Genomic DNA, 23,621 nt, shown 5'->3' on the forward strand with positions numbered 1-23,621 from the left:
TTTAAAGAATCTACATTCAGTAATATTTAAAATTATTTTAGTAGATCTTTAACATAGAGAGTTATTTATTTATTTTTTCTTTATGGGAAAACTTCTGTCTTTATTATACTAAGAAAGTTTATGTAGGTATTTGTGTTTGGAAAGAAAAGAAGGCATCAGCCTACACAGTGAATGCTGACTAATCAAGACAAATCATGATGACAAGATATTTGCAATGATATCACAACCTGTTGTATAAATTGATATGTTTAGTTTACTGTTATCTTCAAATAAATAGTAAATTCCATAAATTGTTGATAGAATTTTGTTTACATAGATAGTATGAGGTACCTACTATCTACTGAGCTATCAATATATCAAATTATTTGGAAATAACTTGTAGAACGGTTTAGTTTATAACATTATAGCTTAGTAGATTTCTTCATTTATTTCAGTTGTAAATACTATCACATATTTAACATAATTATTCTCAGTGTATAGTATATTATTTTGATTTCTGTTTGGAATTCAATGCCTTCTGTGTTCTTTCCATAGTTGTTAAATTTATTTAAAAATAGATATCACATTAAACATGATCTTTCTCTCTTTAGACATATGTAAATTAATCTGTTTGCATTGAAATTCCTTCATATACCCATTTGAGAAAATAACTCACTGTTTGTTTTTTTTTCTTTTTTTATCAAAGTCAGAATTAATAATATCTTGATCTAGAAGATGAATAGAACAGCAGATTCATTTCATCTCTTCAAATAGTGAAAAAATTATCAATTCATTAACTACCAAAAAATTTTCAAGTGATTATTTTTCAAGAAAATGATTACATTACTTTTACTTACCAAATTGTGATTAAGATCCAATTTTAAGCAGGAGTAAAAAGCTTTGTAAAAGTTTATATAGATAAAATTTTCTTTTCCTTTTTGCTTTCTTTCTTAGAAAGTATTCTCTGGCTCAAATGTTCTTTCACTATTTTTAAGGCATAAATTTTCTAGAGTTTCCCTCTGATTTTTAGTACTAAAAGTTAGGGCAAACAATGAATTAAAATTATAATTATCTGCAGTTTATAAAAGGAAAGACTAACAATATATAATATGCTATCTAAAGTGAAAACATTAATTCAAGTTGTAGTTAAATGTTTTTTCTAATATTTGTGATATGACAGAAAAATAAATTGGAAATAGAATGTCTGAAGTCAAAAATGAATGCAACTTACTCAATTTTGCAGCTAGTAATTGGGCCCTGGAGGATTTATCACACAGTGTTACTCTCTTTACCTGAGGTACCTATCCCTTCCATCTTTTCCTCTTAGCAGTCTTATAATCAGGATTTTGACAGGAGCCCTAAGGACAAACACCTAAAAAAAGAAAATAAAGCTAGTTTTGGGGTCAAATTAAAAGGATCTGGGCTTCATTCAGTTAAGCTTTCCTCTCAGGAATTGAATAATAATATGGAAGAAATTACTATCTTGGTCTGAAGGGGAAAAGTCAAATTCTGTAATACCATGTTTTGTTTAGAGAGCATTTTAATACTTTCTCTTCTTATTCTACTGAAATTATACCATGCCTTTCAACTTGACTGCCATCTTCATGAATTTACTGTGATTTGGAACATGTTCACTGAAATTAGAATGGTTTTGAGCATTATATATAAGGACATAGAGCCCAGTGGTTAAGAGCTGGATTTCTAAAATGATGATATACCCACAAGAATGGCTAAAATTAAAAAGACTGAAAACACAAAAATTGAAGGAAAATGTAGGACAATCATAACTTATACATTGCTAAGGGGGGTATGCAATGATATAACCATTTGCAAAACTGTTTGCCAGTTTCTTCAAAAGTCAGTATCTACCATCTGACTCCAAGTTACTTATTTTAGATGGAGGAAAACAGGTCCACAAGAAACCCGTACAAGAATAGTTAAAGCAGTTTTATGTATTATCCTCCTCCCCCTAAAATAGAAACTACTCATATGTTCATCAATGCAAGACTGGATAAAGAATCTGTGGCATATTAAACAAGGGAATACTCATTCACAATAAAAAACAGGCAATTAAATAGGCAACAATATGGATCAAACTTTAAAAATTTATGTTGCTTCAAAGATGCCAAGACAGAATATTAAGTACTATCTTTTCATTTATATGAAGTTCAGGAATAGGCAAAACTTAATAAAAACATTGGTTATTTCCTTAGGAATAGGGATTGACTGTGGAAAGCCTCTGAAATATTAAGAGCTCTTCTGTAATGTAGCTTAAGTGGTGTTTACCCTACTGTATGTAACTGTCAAAGCTCATTAAACACTTCCGATATGACATTTTAATGTCAGAAATTACATTTCTATTTGAAAATTCTTCTTTAAGCCAGAAATCTCCCTGGGATTAGAATGCATGGTTTCTTATCCTGATAGGTGTATCTCTGTGGTAAGTTTACTTAACTTGCCTGTGCTTGCATAAATGAGGTGTCAGGATGATAGTACATTTATTGGAAAGAAACCAGTACTGACATATGGTTAACTCAATATATTTTAGCTATTTTGTTTTCATGGTCTATTTTGGTATTTTTCAAATTACAACAATTTTAATAATTATAATTATAATGTATAGCCAAAATTTAGTGTATACTTAATTTTAATATATCATTTTGTCTTTATATTATGAACTACTTTTGTGTGTGTATGTGTATGTACACATACAACTTAATATATTCATAATTAAATATACACACCTATAGATAAAGAAACTATATTCAATGAGCTTAAATTATTGGCCAACAATCACAAAGCTAGATTTGACAAACCTATTAACACAGATCTCTCTTCTCTCTAATTTCTTTACTTAGGATCCTTCAAAGGAATTCTCAAAAGTAAAATAATGCATAGGATAGGTCTTCTAAGTTGACTGACTAATTGGTTGGTTAATTGATTTGAAAACTTTATTTATTTTTTATGCTGTGTAATTATTATTCCTTACCAAGAAATTAAGGAAATTTTACACTCTCTGATTGCATGATTTCTTTAGAGTAAATGTTTATTGTTTTTTCATTAATTTCTTTAATATGGCCTCATTTTGTATTTAAATTGGCCTCTCAACTTTGAGAGAAATGTGTTTCTTTAAACAATATAATTGTGTCTTAGAAACTATTTGATAACTTCATTTAATCAAATCATGTCTAGGTTAATTATAATATCATTACTAATGTAATTATCAGATTAAAATTATACCATATGACTGAAAAATTAATTGAACATATTTGTTCATCATCTCTATTTTTGCCTCGTTCAGTATAGCTGCCATAAACAGGCTATCATTATCTTTGAATAAATTATTGATGTTTCCTTGGAACTGATATCAATTTTGTGTTTTTCTTGTATGTCTAATTTATACCTGTGTAATATAGATATCATGTAATGAAATTATATTATTCATTCTATAAATGTGCTTTTTCTTTATCAATTTCTGTTATCCTTGGGATTTTAATTAAAATTATATTTAATCTGTATATTTAATTGAGAAAATCTATACTTAACAATATTGAATATTTCCATAAATCATTTAAGAAATCAATTTGTCCCAGCAATATTTGCTTCTTTTAATTTATAAATTTTTATATATTTTTGTTACATAATGTATTGATACTTAATGTAATGATTTCCATTAATAATGCTACTGTTGTTTTACTTTAGGTTTTATTTTCTGTTGTTGTAGATTTATAAATATACATTTTTTTTAAACAGGCAGAGGCTCAGTATTAGGTTGGTGTAAAAGTAATTGCATTTTTTGCATTAAAGTAATAGTAAAGGCCACAATTACTTTTGCACTAACCTATGATCTCAAACTCCTGGGCTCAAGTGATCCACTCACTTTGGCCTCCCAAAGTGCTGGGATTACAGCTATGAGCCATTAAACCTAGCCTACAATGACTTTTTAAAAATATTACACTTGAATTCAGCAATGTTAATGAATTTCCTATTGATTTTAATACATTGCCTATAAATTATCCTGGAGTTTCTACATATAAAAATATTTCAACATTTCACTGTTTTCTGTAATATTCTTAGAACAAATAATGATATCTAAATCTTGCTTATTAAATATTACTGGAAATATAATTTTAAAAGGATTTTATACTTGTGTATGTTGAAGCAGCCTTGCATCCCTGGGATGAAGCCTACTTGGTCATGACAGATAAGCTTTTTGATGTGCTGTTCCAATCTATAAATGTAATTCACCACGTAAACAGAATTGAAGACAAAAACCACATGATTATCCAATAGATGCAGAGAAGACATTTGACAAAATTCAACAGCCCTTTCTGCTAAAAACTCTCAATAAATTAGATGTTGATGGAACATATTTCAAAATTATCAATGCTATTTATGACAAACCCACAGCCAGTTTCATAATGAATGGGCAAAAACTGGAAGCATTCTGTTTGAAATCTGGCACTAGACAAGGATGCCCTCTCTCAACACTCCTATTCAATATAGAATGGAAAGTTCTAGCCAGAGCAATCAGGCAAGAAAAAGAAATAAAGCGTGTTTAATTAGGAAAGGAAGAAGTCATATTGTCTCTATTTGCAGACGACATGATTGTATATTTAGAAGACCCCATCATCTCAGCCCCAAATCTCCTGAAACTGATAAGCAACTTCAGCAAAGTCTCAGGATACAAAATCAGTGTGCAGAAATCACAGGCATTCCTATACACCAATAGCAGACTTAAAGAAAGCCAAATGAAGAATGAACTGCCATTCACAATTGCTACAAAGAGAATAAAATACCTAGAAATACAACTCTTCAAGGAGTAAAAGACCTCTTCAAGGAGAACTACAAACCACTGCTCAAGGAAATAAGAGAGGACACAAACAGATGGAAAAACATTCCATGCTCATGGTTAGGAAGAATCAATACTGTGAAAATGGCCATACTGCCAAAAGTAATTCATAGATTCAACACCATCTGCCACAAACTACCTATGACCCTCTTCACAGACTGGAAAAAACCACCTTAAATGTCATATGGAACCAAAAGAGAGCCCGCATAGCCAAGCCAATTCTTTTTTTTTTTTTTTTTTGAGATGGAGTTTTGCTCTTATTACCCAGGCTGGAGTGCAACGGCATGATCTCACCTCTCTGCAACCTCCGCCTCCTGGGTTCAGGCAATTCTCCGGCCTCAGCGTCCCAAGTAGCTGGGATACAGGCACGTGCTACCGTGCCCAGCTAATTTTTTGTATTTTTAGTAGAGACGGGGTTTCACCATATTGACCAGGATGGTCTCGATCTCTTGACCTTGTGATCCGCCCACCTCAGCCTCCCAAAGTGCTAGGATTACAGGCTTCAGTCACCATGCCCGGCCTAGCCAAGCCAATTCTAAGTAAAAAGAACAAAGCTGGAGGCATCACGCTACCTGACTTCAAACTATACTACAAGGCTACAGCATGGTACTGCTACCAAAACAGAGATATAAGACAAATGGAACAAAACGGAGGCCTTGGAGGCAACCCCACACATCTACAACCATCTGATTTTTGACAAAACTGACAAAAGCAAGAATGGGGAAAGGATTCCCTGTTTAATAAATAGTGTTGGGAAAATTTGCTAGCCAAGCACAGAAAGCAGAAACTAGACCCCTTCCTGACACCTTACACTATAATTAACTCCAGTTGGATTAAAGACTTAAACATAAGATCTAACACATAAAAACCATAGAAGAGCATAGGCAAAACCATTCAGGACATAGGCATAGGCAAGGACTTCATGACCAAAACACCAAAAGCATTGGCAATAATAGCCAAAATAGACAAATAAGAGCTAATTAAACTCCAGAGGTTCTGCACAGCAAAAGAAACAATCATTAGAGTGAACTGGCAACCAACAGAATGGGAAAAAATTTTTGCAATCTACCCATCTGAGAAAGGGGTAATATCCAGAATCTACAAAGAACTAAAACAGATTTACAAGAAAAAAACAAATAAACCCATTCAAAAGAGGGTGAAGGACATGAACACTTTTCAACAGAAGACATTTATGAGGCCAATAAACATATGAAAAAATGCTGCTCATCACTGGTCATTAGAGAAATGCAAATCAAAACCACATTGAGATATCATCTCATGCCAGTTAGAATGGTGATCATTAAAAAATCTGGAAACATTCCTTGTTAGTTGTATTCCTAGGTATTTTATTCTCTTTGTAGCAATTGTGAATGGCAGTTTGTTCTTGATTTGGCTCTCTTTAAGTCTGTTATTGGTGGATAGGTATGCTTGTAATTTTTGCACATTGATTTTGTATCCTGAGACTTTGCTGAAGTTGCTTATGAGCTTCAGGAGATTTGGGGCTGAGATGATGGGGTCTTCTAAATATACAATCATGTCATCGGCAAATAGAGACAATATGACTTCCTCCTTTCCTAATTGAACACCCTTTATTTCTTTTTCTTGCCTGATTGCTCTGGCTAGAATTTTCCATTCTATATTGAATAGGAGTGTTGAGAGAGGACATCCTTGTCTAGTGCCAGATTTCAAATGGAATGCTTCCAGTTTTTGCCCATTCATTGTGATATTGGCTGTGGGTTTGTCATAAATAGCTTTTATTATTTTGAGATATGTTCCATCGATACCTAGTTTATTGAGAGTTTTTAGCAGAAAGGGCTGTTGGATATTGTTGAATGCCTTCTCTGCATCTATTGAGATAATCATGTGGTTTTTGTCTTTGGTTTGGTTTATGTGACGAATTATGTTTATAGACTTTCATATGTTGAACCAGCCTTGCATCCCTGGGATGAAACCTACTTGATCGTGATGGATAAGCTTTTTGATGTGCTGTTCCAATAAGTTTGCCAGTATTTTATTGAATATTTTTGCATCTATGTTCATCATGGATATTGGCCTGAAGTTTTCTTTTCTTGTTGATTCTCTGACGGTTTTTGGTATCAAGATGATATTGGTCTCATAAAACGATTTAATGAGGATTCCCTCTTTTTGAATTGTTTGGAATAGTTTCAGAAAGAGTGGTACCAGATCCTCTTTGTATTGTCTGGTAGAATTTGGCTGCCACCCCATCTGGACCTGGGCTTTTTTTGGTGAGTAGGTTATTAATTGCTGCCTCAACTTCAGCCCTTGTTATGGGTCTATTCAGTGTTTCAGCTTCTTCCTGGTTTAGTCTTGGAAGGATGCAAGTGTCTAGGAATTTAACAATTTCTTCTAGGTTTGCTGGTTTATGTGCATAGAGTTGTTTGTAGTAATTTCTGCTGGTGGTTTGTATTTCTGTGGAATCTGTGGTAATATCCCCTTTATCGTTTTTTATTGCATCTATTTGATTCTTCTCTCATTTCCTTTTTATTAATCTGGCTAGGGGTCTGTCTATTTTGTTGAGCTTTTCAGAAAATGAGCTCCTAGATTTATTGATTTTTTGAAGGATTTTTTGTGCCTCTATCTCCTTCAGTTCTGCTCTGTTCTTAGTTATTTATTGTCTTCTGCTACCTTTTGAGGTTTTTTTGTTCTTGCTCCTGTAACTCTTTCAATCTTGAGGATAGGGTGTCGATTTTAGTTCTTTTCTTGCTTATCATGTAGGCATTTATTGCTATTTATTTTCCTCTAGACACTGCTTTAAATGTGTACCAGAGATTCTGGTATGTTGTGTCTTTGTTCTCATTGGTTTCGAAGAACATCTTTACTTCTGCCTTCATTTCATTTTTTATCCAGTCTACATTCAAGAGGCAGTTGTTCAGTTCCCACGAAGCTGTGCAGTTCTTAGTTTCTGAATTCTGAGTTCTAACTTGATTGCACTGTGGTCTGAAAGACTGTTTGTTATGATTTTCATTCTTTTGCATTTGCTGAGGAGTGATTTACTTCCAATTATGTGGTCAGTTTTAGAGTAGGTGAGTAGGTGTGATGTGGTGCTGAGAAGAGAATGGATGCTGGAGAGGATGTGGAGAAACAGAACACTTTTACATTGTTGGTGGGAGTGTAACTTAATTCAGCCATTGTGGAAGACTGTGTGGTGATTCCTCAAGGACCTAGAAATAGAAATTCCATTTGACCGAGCAATCCCATTACTTTGTATATATCCAAAAGATTATAAATTATTCTATTTTAAGGACACATGCACACAAATGTTCATTGCAGCACAGTTTACAATAGCAAAGACCTGGAACCAACCCAAATGCCCATCGATGATAGACTGGACAGGGAAAATGTGGTACATATACACCATGGAATACTATGCAGCCATAAAAAAACGATGAGTTCGTGTCCTTTGTAGGGACATGGATAAACCTGGAAATCATCATTCTCAGCAAACTGACACAAGAATAGAAAAATCAAACACCACATGTTCTCACTCATAGGTGGGTATTGAACAATGAGAACACATGGACACAAGGATGGGAGCATCACATACTGGGATCTGTGGGGAGGAACTGGGGAGGGACAGCTTGGGGTAGGGAGTTGGGTAGGGATAACATGGGGAGAAATGTCAGATATAGGTGATGGGGAGGAAGGCAGCAAACCACATTGCCATGTATGTACCTATGCAACTATCTTGCACGTTTTTCACATGTACCCCAAAACCAAAACACAATAAAATATATATATTTTTAAAAATCTGGAGACAGATGCTGGAGAGAATGTAGAGAAATAGGAACACTTTTATACTGTTGGTGGGAGTGTAAATTAGTTCAACCATTGTGGAAGACAGTGTGGCAATTCCTTAAGGACCTAGAAATAGAAATTCCATTTGACCCAACAATTCCATTATTGGGTATATATCCAAAGGATTATAAATCATTCTATTATAAAGATACATGCACATGTATGTTTATTGCAGCACTGTTTACAATAGCAAAGATCTGGAACCAACCCAAATGCCCATTGATGATAGACTGGACAAGGAAAATGTGGCACATATACAACATGGATTACTATACAGCCATAAAAAATGAGTTCATGTCCTTTGTAGGGACATGGATGAATCTCAAACCATCATTCTCAGCAAACCAACACAAGAAAGAAAATCAAACTCTGCATGTTGTCACTCATAGGTGGGTGTTGAACAATGAGAACACATGGACACAGGGAGGGGAGAATCACACACTGGGGTCTGTTGTGGCGGACTAGGGAGGGACAGTGTGAGGTAGTGTGTTGGGGAGCAATAACATGGGGAGAAATGCCAGATATAGGTGATGGGAGGATGGAGGCAGCAAACCACATTGCCATGTATGTACCTATGCAACAATCCTGCATGTTCTGCACATGTACCCAAGAACCTACAGTGCAATAAAGTATATATGAATATTTTTTAGAAAGAGAATTTTAAATAAATTCTGTTAAAATAATTTTAAACGAATCTATTTCTTAATTTCAAATTTTTTTATCTTGGTTTATATTGTTGATTGTTTTGAAAAGACCTATGTTATTTATATCCTGAGAGAGAATAGTTCTAATATATATATATATATATATATATATATATATATATATAATGTATATGCATATACATACACACACCTTCATATGTTATATATTTTATGAGTGTGTAAATGTATTAGATATTCATTATATCTATGTGGTTTTTCTAACATTAAAGAAATATACCAATCATACTGAGGAATTTTTAATGGCTCAGATGAGACCTAGATGCATATATATATTACCTTCCTTTTAAAACTCTTCTCAGATTTCTTCCTTTACAGTATATATTTCTCTTGGTCAATGTGTGTAGATTTTATTTTGTGAATAATGTAGGAAGTTTTAAATTTTATTGGTGACAAGATCATGAGAACAGGGAGGTGACTAGAATACTGACATGGATCTATTTTCTGTTTAAAAACCTTCTCTAATTGAGTAGAATGAGTAGTGGAGAAAGAATCAGAAAGCAATAAATTTATAAATCTGTTTCACAGATTAAAAGTTTGATCAAATGGTGTGCATTAGTGGTTAAAATAAATGTTAAAATAAGACTCTGTGACACTTGTGGAAAAAGAAAGGCTTCTTTGATATCCAGGTGAAAAAGTTTCATATGGATTTTGGAAGAAGCAATTATTACCATGTATGTCTATAACACAGTGATGCTCTGGCATCATGAGTGTTGGAAGCATTATAGGCATTCTGAAATTGCACCCTTTCCATGTCAGAGGTATTTTCATGGCAGATAGTAGCAGCAGTATGGTTTCTCAGAGTGGTTCTGTAGGCAGTGAATCCAATGGACAAGTTGAAGGCAGAACAGATAGAAAGGACAGAGTGACGTCAATGCATTTGTATACATAATAGCAAGTATTTAGGTATGCCTGAAGTAACAGGAAAGAATTTCATCTCTTCGAAGTATTAAAATATCCAATAATGATACTATATCTAAAATAAGTGCACCAGATATATTCATTAATGGACCAAATGGTATTAAGAGTCCAGTTGTATATCCATGTGCTTAGTGTTTGATTAATATAGCATTTTAAATTGTTAACAAAAATCACTCAACAATACAATAATTTTGTGACAACAGATAATCTCTATCAAAATAATTATAAAATATCATTCAGCAGGTTTATATGATTTTTAAAAGTAAAACCATAGAAGTAGAAACACAAATATTTTTCTAAACAAGGTAAGAGCTTTATTTAGTTATTTTTTCATATATTGTATTATATAATAATGTATTCAGATATTCTTGTGAAATACTTTACAGAAATACATTTTGCAAAATATAAATATCTCCATTTGTATTCACCCCAGAAGTTGTCATTGTCAAAACCTTCTTTCCAAATTTCATCACCATTTATGTAGTTATAGATCTATATCTGTATTTAACCCTATTTAGATATAGACACATTCATAAGCATGTGATATGAATAGACACATATTCATATCAGACATATTTTAGCTTTGTATGTATACACAGGCTTTGTATGTCATACACAGACATATTTTATCCTTTGTATGTAATGTGGATAATACTACTTGTACTTTTATTTTTTCCTAATAAGCTTTAATGCATTTATAAACTATATTGAAAACATTTATACAGTTGGATAAAATATAAAACTTCTAAATTAAAAATAATAAAAAGCCCACTCCAGTTGATCAGTAACAAAATAATAGATCAGTTGATTATATAGTTATGAGAAAAGTCATTTCCTTATTTGGAATGAAATGGTACATCACCGAGGGTTAAAGTAGCAATACATATATTTAATTCTGCCCTTGGGAAAGTTTAGAATAAAACTTAATATACAGTAAGGTTGAGATGAATAGGAGTTTTAATGAATTTGCTTAGATATAATTTGTTTATACTGAATCTATTTTCTTGGAAATTTTGTAGGTCTTAAAGTCATAATGAATTTCCAGTTTGCAAAATCCAATTTCTGTGAATGATGAAATAAAAATTTGTGAATTTATGTAGACTCAATGAATGATGAAATAAATTTGTAAATTTACATAGACTCAGTTATCTATCTGATGGCATTATTGCATGAAAGCAATCCCCACTATAATAATGAAAACAAAAAACAAAACAGGCAAACAAGTTAACAATTAGCTTTGATTTAGACAGCATTCAATGGAAATCTGAGGATTTTCATATTAAATAACAAGATTTGATATCAATTAAATGTATTTTTCATGTCTAGTTTAATGTTTTATTTTTTACAATGTGATTGATGATCACCATGGTAAGTTGAATTCTCCCATCTGTATTGGATAGTAAAAAATCAATCAATCATCTAATCAATGAAGGGTCTATTACATTTTTTATGCTGTTAACTCTGCAGCAGGAGTTAAAAGTAATCTAGAAAAAAATGAAAACTATGATCTTCACCAGCAAGGAGGGAATATTAAATTAAAAAGTTAAGATCAGTACATTATAAATGTTTATATCACCTAAATCACAATATTTGCAATATTTATGTCGTAAAATATATAAATCAGTAATTTGAAGAATAATTCTAGTTAGTTCAATAGTATTTCAAGGAAAAGACTATTCACGGTGTATTGTATTAGAAATAGAATTCCTGAGGGATTATGAGTAGAATATTGGGTAACATTTGCATAAACAAATGGAAAGAGATCATTTGAACAAAATAAATACACTTGAAGACAGTATTAAGAATTGTATATTTGGGAGGCTGAGGTGGGCAGATCACCTGAGGTCAGGAGTTCAAGACCAACCTGGCCAAAATGGTGAAACCTTGTCTCTACTAAAATTACAAAAATTAGCTGACTGTAGTGGTGCATGCCTGTAATCCCAGCTACCTGGGAAGCTGAGGCAGGAGAATTGCTTGAACACAGGAGGCAGAGGTTGCAGTGAGCTGAGACTGCACCATTGCACTCCAGGCTGGGCAACAAGAGTGAAACTCCATCTCAAAAAAAAAGAAAGAAAGAAAAGAATAATATGCTCATGAATGTTTAAGAAGACTTGGTGGACTAATGGGCTACCTGATCTTAATGAGTCAAACTGAAAGATAATGAGAGTGAGCAAAATCAGCCTCCTCTCCTGCACACACTTTTTATACCACTATTTTGCAGAGGGTTGTTATTCATTATTAAGCGGGGGAAAAGGGGATATTCTGTTTGAATGTAAAAGTTGACTTATGTACATTAAATTATTAAGATTACTAACTGGAAATAATTCCATAGCCATTTTTAAATTTAGGTTTTAATTGGAAAAATGAAATGATGCAATCATATTATTTAATGACTGAGTTGGATTAAAAAGGGTATACCTTTGGGATGTGTCATAATATTGTAAAAATCTATTTATTATTGGTTTTAAAACTTAGTATCCAACATTGTACAGATGATAAGAATAATGGCCTACATTTTATCCAGATGGTTTTATAAGTATATTTTTCTCACTTACAGTTACAGAGAAATTTGTTTAGTTGTCTAGTTTGGTAAGACTCATGGTAGTATATAGAATATAACTGAAAAATAAAAGAGCTTGTTCATTTTTTATCTGTTCCTGGTAAGCAGCCAATTTATGGACACAACAGAATATAAGAATAAAGATGAAAATTTTACTTCAAAGGTGAAAATACCTAATAGGTTAGATTGTAGTGAGTCCAGGAAGGGAATGGCAAACCCTTACAGAATCTTGAATGATATTTTTCCTGAAATAAATCATGGGTGTCACCAGATTTTGAATAAAAATGTCCTTAAAATAAAGAATGTGGAAAAAAAGAAAAGAAAAAGAAGTATGGGAACTAGCCTGTTGAAGTTTTCATGCCAGATTTTTGAAAGAGGAGATAGTGAATAGAGTGTGTAAAAATTATCATGGGCCAGGATTCATCATTTTGTTCACACAATATTGTTTCCCTAAATAGAAACAAATTTGGAAAATATAGTGGAGCTTTGTGACCAGGATAGAATGGAGACAGAATTTGATAACGTAAAGCAGTCTTTAATTATCCTTCGTAAGATCAAAAAGTAGCTTGGGATAGTGTCAGAAATGAGCAATACAAATAGAATATGTCTTATTCTAGTGTGTTTGGATAAAATCACAAAACTACGTATCTCAATATAAGGGGCACCATACTTAAGTATCCAGGGCTTGAGAATAATTCAATATGAAATGCGGCCATTTACCATCAACTGTAGGTTTATATGGCAAATCGTTTGGCATAAAGCAAATATATATTTTCAGTGATTTTATTAATATGTCAAATCTTCAAATGTAGTCATTTGGTTCACTTTTAAATGAACTTTATTAAAATTAAGGTATAATTTATTATTAATCTTAAAACCTCCAACAGGAATATACTTCTTTCAGAAGATTGCATATAAATGTAAAATTCAAAAAGAATTCGGCCTCCTGTGAGAAGAAAAATTTAAGTATCCAACTGTGTAAACCAAATAAATCAAGGATCAATTGTTTGTATTAAGAAGGTCTCATAGTAGGAATCCTTTAAGGATGACTCTTCCAACTTAGGTTGATTAATTGTGAATTATGTATAACACACAACTTAAATAATTTAAATGTGGGCTTTTGAGCACCATTATGAAGAAAAATGAGATTTGCCACCACAGATTTAATTATTGAAGTGTTAATTTTCTCATATTTATCATCATATAAATAAGCACAAAACAAAACTAAGTAGACACAGTAAAAGACTATAAAATTATTTCCAAAATTGTCCTGTAAAAATAAATTCTAAATTCTAAATAAAATATTAGCAGATAGAATCTAGCATAATCCATATATAAATATATATACATAAAATTGGATTATTTCAAGAATGCAAGGTGGCTTACCTGTATAAATCAGCGCAGTCATTTAAACTTGAGTAGATTACAGGAATACAGGCAAAAATATTGATAATTTTAGAATTTGCAGAGAATGCATATGAAAAAAATTAGTATTATTTCTGATTTTAAAACACTCTTGACAAACAATGCATAGAAAGGAACTTCCTTATCCTAATACAAAGTATTTGGAAAAAAATCAAAAAGTAAACATCAGTATACCAAAATGTAAATATTTTATCTTTAAAATCGGGAACAAGACACTATGACCACTTCCATTCATCATTATATGGGATAAACATATACACCTACTATGTACCCACAAAAAATTAAAATTAAAATTAAAAAACCCTGCAACTAAAACTAGTATGTATATACTATATAGATCCATATACATAGTATATGTATAAACTAATACCTCTATATAGAGAGTATATGTGTGGGTGAATAGTTTTATTCAACAAAATGAATCATTTCTAGAAACAAAAGTTTACCATAAAAAGAAAGATTCAGAGGTAATTATACAGAAAGAAAAGAGGCATAAATGTAAAAAAAAAAACATAAAATATAGTTTTATTGATACATGCATGTGTTCAATAAATTATTAAAAAACAAACGGGAATAATTTTGAAAATGTCAATATACCTGTGTGGTGAAAAGGGAGAAACGAATAGGATCGGAAAGACACGCACATTAGGGATTCCAGTAACAATGAACAAGTTATACTTACTTTTTAAAAAGGATGTTCCTGAATTTCAATTAGACAGGGAATTGTCCAGTTTTTTTAAGTTCTATCTTATTCATTTAGTTTTATGATGATAGTATAATTTCAACATTTTGAAGTTTGTGGAGACTTATTTTGTGACTTATTACATAGTTAATTCTTGTCACTGCTCTTTGTGTGTTTAAAACGTGTCTTGCAAGGAGTACAAATTGTTGAAGAAAGGTTGCAAATTCAGTGTGAAAATCCCCTGAATGCTTTGTTAGTTTTTTTCTAATTCATCTGAAGTTTTGAGAGATATGTTGTTGTTGTTATTCTTATTGAATTCTTTCATTTGCATGACAAGATTTTTAATGTTTAGACATGTTCATGTCTTTTTTTTTTCTTATTTTTTTATTGCATTTTAGGTTTTGGGGTACATGTGCAGACCATGCAATACAGTTGCATAGGTACACACATGGCAGTGTGTTCTGTTTGCTTTCACCCCTTCACCCACATTTGGCGTTTCTCCCCAGGCTATCCCTCCCCACCTCCCCCTCCCACTGCCCCCCACTTTCCCCCCAATAGACCTCAGTGTTTAGTACTCCCTTCTCTGTGTCCATGTGTTCTCATTTTTCATCACCCGCCTATGAGTGAGAATATGCGGTGTTTCATTTTCTGTTCTTGTGTCAGTTTGCTGAGGATGATGTTCTCCAGATTCATCCATGTCCCTACAAACGACACGAACTCATCATTTCTGATTGCTGCATAATATTCCATGGTGTATAGGTGCCACATTTTCCCAATCCAGTCTATCGTCAATGGGCATTTGGGTTGATTCCAGGTCTTTGCTATTGTAAACAGTGCTGCAATAAACATTCGTGTGCATGTGTCCTTATAGTAGAATGATTTATAGTCCTTTGGGTATATACCCAGTAATGGGATTGCTGGGTCAAATGGAATTTCTATTTCTAAGGCCTTGAGGAATCGCCACACTGTCTTCCACAATGGTTGGACTAATTTACACTCCCACCAACAGTGTAAAAGTGTTCCTTTTTCTCCACATCCTCTCCAGCATCTGTTGTCTCCAGATTTTTTAATGATCGCCATTCTAACTGGCGTGAGATGGTATCTCAATGTGGTTTTGATTTGCATCTCTCTGATGACCAGTGAGGATGAGCATTTTTTCATATGATTGTTGGCCTCATATATGTCTTCTTTCGTAAAGTGTCGGTTCATATCCTTTGCCCACTTTTGAATGGGCTTGTTTGTTTTTTTCTTGTAAAGCTGTTTTAGTTCTTTGTAAATTCTGGATATCAGCCCTTTGTCAGATGGGTAAACTGCAAAAATTTTTTCCCATTCTGTTGGTTGCCGATTCACTCTAGTGACTGTTTCTTTTTCCGTGCAGCAGCTGTGGAGTTTGATTAGGTCCCATTTGTCTATTTTGGCTTTTGTTGCCAATGCTTTTGGTGTTTTGTTCATGAAGTCCTTGCCTACTCCTATGTCCTGGATAGTTTTACCTAGATTTCCTTCTAGGGTTTTTATTGTGCCAGGTCTTATGTTTAAGTCTTTAATCCATCTGGAGTTAATTTTAGTGTAAGGTGTCAGGAAGGGGTCCAGTTTCTGCTTTCTGCTCATGTCTTTCATATATGTCTTAACAATTTGAATAAGATTTATTTATTTAAACTTTTTTGAAGCAAGAAAAGCAGAGATTTATTGAAAATGAAAGCACACTCCACAGGGTGGAAGCAAGTCCAGGCAAGCAATTCAAGAGTGTGGTTACAGAATTTTCTGGGGTTTAAATTCCCTCTAGAGGTTTCATTGGCTATTTGTGTATGCCATATTTAAATGAAGAGGATATTTTCTGTCATAGTTGAGTTAGTTCTAGGAAGTCCTTAGGTTTCCTGCCTCCAGGTCCTCTTCTCCTGCCTCATTAAGTTTATCTCTTTATGGTTCTCATCCTTCTCAGGAGCTATGACCTCAGTGTGGCTGAGCTGTTACCCAAACTGCAAGAGAAAGTTTCCTTAACTCTTCTCTCTCCTTTGCTCAAGTGGAAGGGATCTCTCCCCAAGCCACCACAGCTGGTTTTGTGCTGGTTTATACTTGAAGTCAGCATGGTTTTGAGTGTCACCCAAGGCCCACAGTGAATACTGCCCAGCTACCACTGCTGCTTATTGATGGCCCAAGGGCTCTGTAGTCAGCTCATGATGAATTCTGCAAAAACTGAGTTCTTTCCTTGAAGGCAGGGAGTTCTGTTCTGGCCCAGGATGTATTTCAAAATGTCCTCCAGGATTTATTTTTAGAGCAGTTTTAGGTTTACAGCAAAAGTGAGCAGAAGATAGATACAGAGATTTGCATATAGCTCCCACCTGTCCTACACGTGCACACACAGCCTCTCCTACCACCTACATCCAGGGCCACAGTGGTATATTTGTTACATTGATAATATATCATTATCACCAAAAACCATAGTTTACATCAGACTTCATTCTTGATGTTGTACATGCTATGTTTTTGGAGTGACATGTATCCACCATCATATTATCATACAGAATAGTTCCATTGGCCTAAAAATATTGGTGATCCACCAAGTCAGCCCTCCTTTCCCATTAATACCAGGCCACCATTGATCTTTATATGGTCTCCATAGTTTTGCCTTTTTGAGAATGACCCTATAATTGAAATCATATATTATGTAGCTTTTTTAGCTTGGTTTCTTAAATTAATAATATATATTTAAGGATTGTTTGCCTTTTCATGGATTGATAGGGCACCTCTACTTAATGCTGAAAAAATATTCTATAGTTTAAATGTATGACAGTTTATTTTAACTTCACTTACTGAGGAACATCTTGGCTGCTTCCAAGTTTTGGCAATTATGAATAAACATCAATGTACAGGTTTTTGTGTGAACATAAGTTTTGAACTCATTTAGATAAATTCCAAGAGGTGCAATTGCTGGACCATATGGAAAGAGTATCTTCAGTTTTCGAATAAACTGCCAAACTGTCTTCCAAAGAGGCTGCAAAATTTGCATTTCCGCCAGCAATGTGTGACAGTTCTCATTCCACATCTTTGCCAGCATTTGGTTTGCCAGTGTTTTGCATTTTGGTGATCCTAACAGGTGTATAGTAGTACCTCATTGTTCTAGTTTGCATTTCCCTAATGACACATGATGAGAATTTTGTGAGAATTTTATTTATCATATGTATATCTTCTTTGGTGAGATGTATGTTTGGGTGTTTTGCACATTTTGAAAATCAACTCATTTTCTTATTTTTGCTTTCAAATAATTTTTTGTTTATTTTGGGTAACAGTTTTTATCTTACATACATTTTGCAAATAGATTATTTCAGTGGCTTGTCTTATTCTTTTGACAATAACTTTCATAAAGCAGAAAAAAATTAATTTTAATAAAGTACAGCTTATCAATTATTTCTTTCCTAGATCATATCTTGATGTCATATTAAAAATCTTACCAAATCTAGATTTTTCTCCTATGTTATAGTCTATGATTTTTGTAGTTCTGTGTTTTACATTTATATCTATGATCCATTTTGAGTTAATTTTTGTGAAGTAGCATTTCTTAACCATTATATACTTTGAAACCTAATTTATAGGATAAAACAGGTTCACAGTTATTATCTTGGTCTAAAGTAACATTTTTCATTATCAAGTTAAACACAAATTTCAAGATTTGTCTAATAGCAGTTTGAAATAGTATACAAAGTTAGAAGAGAGACTGGATAATCTATTAAATAACAAGGAAATATTGTCTGGAAATGAAGCAAATAAACATACCTGTAACAAAAAGTGGAAAAACAAAAAGAACATCTTTTTGACATATTGTAGTAAATTTGTAACATTGAAGATATACCAGTAATGAATAAAAGCAGAAGAATAGCTACTAACGAAAAGTAAACACATTTGCATTAGATTACATATTGGCAAAATGGGTTTAAGAGGACTGTAGAGCAAAATCTCTTTTTTTTTTTTTGCAGGAAAAAGTAATTTTAAATTTTGAATCTACAAACAGTCAAAATATCATCTGAGCAGAAAGTAAAAAATTATGCTCAATGATTTAAGTACAGAGGAAGTTTAACACTTGTAAAACATATCTGAAAGAAAACAAAATAAAATCAGTCAGAGAAACGAAACTAAATCCACAACGTATTATTTAGGACACAAGAAAGGAGTTGTTTTGATTATCATAGCTTTGTAGTATATTTTGAAGTCAGATAGCATAATGTTTCAGCTTTATTTTTTGTTCAGGATTGTTTTTGCTATGGGGTCTTTTGTAGTTCCATACAAATTTTAGAATTGTTTTTTCGGTGTTTGTGTAAAATGTCGTTAGAGATTTTAAAATATTTTTTAACTTTGATTTTAGGTTCAGGGGAACATTTGTAGGTTTGTTGTATAGGTTAACTGTATGTCTCAGGGATTTGGTGTACAGATTATCTCATCACCCAGGTAATAAGCATAGCACTCAACAGATAGTTTGCTGATCCTCTCTCTTTTCTCACCCTCCACACTCAAGTAATTCCTGGTATCTGTTGTCCCTCTCTTTACATTCATGTGTTCTCATTGTTTACTCCCACTTATAAGTGAGAAATTTCAGTATTTGTTTTTCTGTTCCTACATTAGTTTGCTTAGAATATTGTCATTTAGCTCCATTCATGTTGCTGCAAAAGGTAATCTTTTTCTTTTTCATTGCTGCATAGCATTCCATGGAGTATGTGTACCACATTTTCTTTATCCAGTCTGTCATAGAAGGGCATTTAGGTTGATTTCATGTATTTGCGATTGTGAATAATACTGGGATAAACACATATGTGCATGTGTTTTTATGATAGAATGATTTATATTCCTTTGGGTATATACTGAATAATGGGATTGCTGAGTTAAATGGTAATTCTGCTTTAAGTTCTTTAAGGAATCACCACATTGCACATTTCCATAATGACTGAGCTAACTTACATTTCCATTAGCACTGTATGAGAGTTCTCATTTACCTGTATCCTTGCCAGCACATGTTATTTTTTGACTTCTTATTAGTAGCCATTCCTGGTATGAATAGTAGTCATTCTGATTGGGATAATATCTCATTGTGGTTTTGATTTTCATTTCTCTAATAATTAGTGATTTTGAGCGTTTTTTTCAAATGCTTGTTGAGCATGTGTCTGTCTTCTTTTGAAAAGTATCTGTTCATGTTCTTTGATCACATTTTAATGTACTAGTTTCTTTTTTGCTTATTTGTTTAAATTCCTTATAGATTATGGCCATTAGACCTTTGTTGAATGCATAGTTTACAAATATTTTGATCCATTTTGTAGTTTGTTTACTCTGTTGGTAGTTTCTTTTGCTGTGCAGAAGCTTTTTAGTTTAAATAGGTCCCATTTATAAATTTTTATTTTTATTGCAACTGCTATTGGAATTTTTGTCATGACATTTTTGCCAGGTCTTTTGTCCAGAATGATACTTCCTAATTTGTCTTCCAGAGATATTATAGCTTTAGGTTTTACATTTAAGTCTTTAATCCATCTTCAGTTGATTTTTATAAATGATGTAAGAAAAGGATTCAGTTTTAATCTTCTGCATATGGCTAGACAGATGGCAAAGGACCATTTATTGAGTAGTAATTCCTTTCCCCATTTCTTCTTTTTGAAATCTTTGTCAAAACCAGATGGTTGTAGGTATGTGGCATTATTTCTGAGCTCTCTATCCTGTTTCATTGGTCCGTGTGTCTGTTTTTGTACTAGAACCATGCTGTTTTGGTTACTGTAGCCATGCTGTTTGGTTACTTTGTTTGAAGTCAGATAATGTGATGCCTCTAGCTTTGTTCTCTTTGCTTAGATTTGCCTTGGCTCTTCAGGCTCTTTTCTTGGTTTCATATGAATTTTAAAACAGTTGTTTCTAAGTCTGTGAAGAATATTATAGGTAGTTTGATATGAATACCATTATATATGTAAATTACTTTTGGATATATGACCATTCTAACAATATAGATTCAGTGGGCATGTTTGCTCATACCTGTAATCCCAGAAATTTGGGAGGCCAAGGCAGGAATATTAATTGAGCTCAGGAGTTAGAGATTAGCCTGGGCAACATGATGAAACCCCATATCTACAACCAAAAAATTAGTTGGGCATGGTGCTGCATATCTGTGGTCCCAGCTACAGTGAAGGCTGCAGTGGGAGGATCACTTGACCCCAGGAGTTTGAGGCTGCAGTGAGCTGAAATTTCATCAAAGCACTCCAGCATGGACAACAGAGCAATACCCTATTTCACAATTTAAAAGAATTTTCTTCAGTTCAGCTTTGATTTTGTTTTTTTCTTATTTTCTGCTAGCTTTGGGGTTTGTTTGCTCTTGTTTCTCTAGTTTCTGTAATTGCAGTATTTGGTTGTTTATTGAGATGTTTCTCCCTTTTTTATGTGGGCAGTGAGTAATATAAAATTTCCTCTAAACATTGCCTTAGTTATGTTCTAAAAATTCTGGTATGTTGTATCTTTGTTCTCACTAATTTCAAAGAATTTCTTGATGTCAGGCTTAATTTTATTAGTTACCCAATAGTAATTCAAAAACAGGTTAATTTCCATGTAATTGTATAGTTCTGAGTGATTTTCACAGTATTATTTTATTGCTCTGTGACCGAAGAGTGTGACTGGTATGATTTTGCTTTTTTTTTAATTCACTGATGATTGTTTTATGTCTGATTGTGTGGTCAGCTTTAGAGTACATGCCATGTGCAGATGAGAAGAATGTATATTCTATTGTTTTGGAGTGGAATATTCTGTAGATAACCATTAGGTCAATTTAGTCAAATGTTGATTTCAGGTCCTGAATCTTTTTTTTAGTTTTCTGCCTCAATGATCTGTCTAGTACTGTCAGTGGGGTGTTTAAATCTCCCACTATTATTGTGTAATTATCTAAATGTCTTAATGGGTCTTTAAGAACTTGCTGTATGAATCTGAGTGCTCTTGTGTTGAGTGAGTATATGATTAGAATAGTTAAATCTGCTTGTTATATCAAGCTCTTTACCACCATGTAATACCTTTCTTTGTCTTTTTTGCTCTTTGTTGGTTTAAAGTCCGTTTTGTCTAAAATTAAAGTAACAACCTCTGCTTTTTTGTATTTTTCCATTTGCTTGGTAGATTTTTCTCCATCCCTTTACTTTTAGCCTATGTGTGAGATGGGATTGGTTCTTGCTTCTTTATCAAACTTGAAACTCTGTGCCTTTTAATTGGGCATTTAGCTCATTTGCATTAAAAGTTGATATTGACATGTGCAGATTTGTTCCTCTCTTCATTATTGTTAGCTTGTTATTGCTCAGACTTGTTTGTATGATTGTTTTATAGTGTCACTGGTCTTTGTGCTTGTGTGTTTTTGTAGGTGCTGGTCACTGTCTTTCCTTTTCATGTTTAGCATTTCCTTCAGAACCTCTTGCATTGCAGGTCTGGTGGTAAGAACATCCCTTAGCATTTGCTTGTCTAATAAAAGATGTTATTTTTCCTTCACTTAAAACGCTTGAATTGAATTTGGTTGAATTGAAACTCTTGGTTAGAATTTTTTTTAATGAGTGCTGAATATAGACCCCATTTTTTTCTGCCTTTTAGGGTGTCTCCTGAAATATCCACTGTTAGCTTGATGAGGTCTTCTTTGTGGGTGACCTTCCCTTTCTCACAAGATGCCTTTAACATTACTTCTTTTATTTTGTCCTTGAAGAATTTATGCCTATGTGGCTTGGACATGATCTTCTTGTGTAATTTTTATGGGGGTTCTTTGCATTTCCTGAAATTGAATGGTGGTCTCTCTAGTGAGTTTGGGGAAATTTTCATACACAACATTCTCAAATGTGTTTTTCAAGTTCCTTGCTTTCTCCTCTTCTTTTTCAGTAACAACAATATGTTATAAACTCAGTCTCTTTACATAATTACATATTTCTCACACTTTTTTTCATTCTTTCTTTTTTTTTTTTTTTTTTTTTGAGACAGAGTTTCGCTCTTGTTACCCAGGCTGGAGGGCAATGGCGCGATCTCGGCTCACTGCAACCTTCCGCCTCCTGAGTTCAGGCAATTCTCCTGCCTCAGCCTCCTGAGCAGCTGGGATTACAGGCACGCGCCACCATGCCCGGCTAATTTTTTGTATTTTTAGTAGAGACGGGGTTTCACCGTGTTGACCAGGATGGTCTCGATCTCTTGACCTCGTGATCCACCTGCCTCGGCCTCCCAAAGTGCTGGGATTACATACAGGCTTGAGCCACCGCGCCCGGCCTTTTTTTTTTTTTTTTTTTTTTTAATCTGAGTGTGTTAATTCAGAGAACCAGCTCTGGGATTCTTTTCTCAGCTTGGGCTATTCCACTGTTAATATTTGTGACTAAATTATAAAATTCTTATAGTGTGTTTTATAGCTTATCATATTAGTTTGCTATTTTTTTCTTTTTTTTTTTGAGAGTCTCATTCTGTCACCCAGACTGAGGTACAGTGGCACAATCTCAGCTCACTGCAACTTCTGGCTCTGAGGTCCCAGCAATTCTCCCACTTCAGTCTCCTGAATAGCTGAGATTACAGGCGTACACCACCATGCCCAGCTAATTTTTTGTATTTTTAGTAGAGATGGGGTTTCACAATGTTGGCCAGGCTGGTCTCAAACTCCTGACTCTAAGTGATCCACCCACCTTGGCTTCCCAAAGTGCT

This window comes from Callithrix jacchus, chromosome 14 (assembly GCF_049354715.1).
Source record: "Callithrix jacchus isolate 240 chromosome 14, calJac240_pri, whole genome shotgun sequence".
Classification (NCBI taxonomy): Eukaryota; Metazoa; Chordata; class Mammalia; order Primates; family Cebidae; genus Callithrix; species Callithrix jacchus.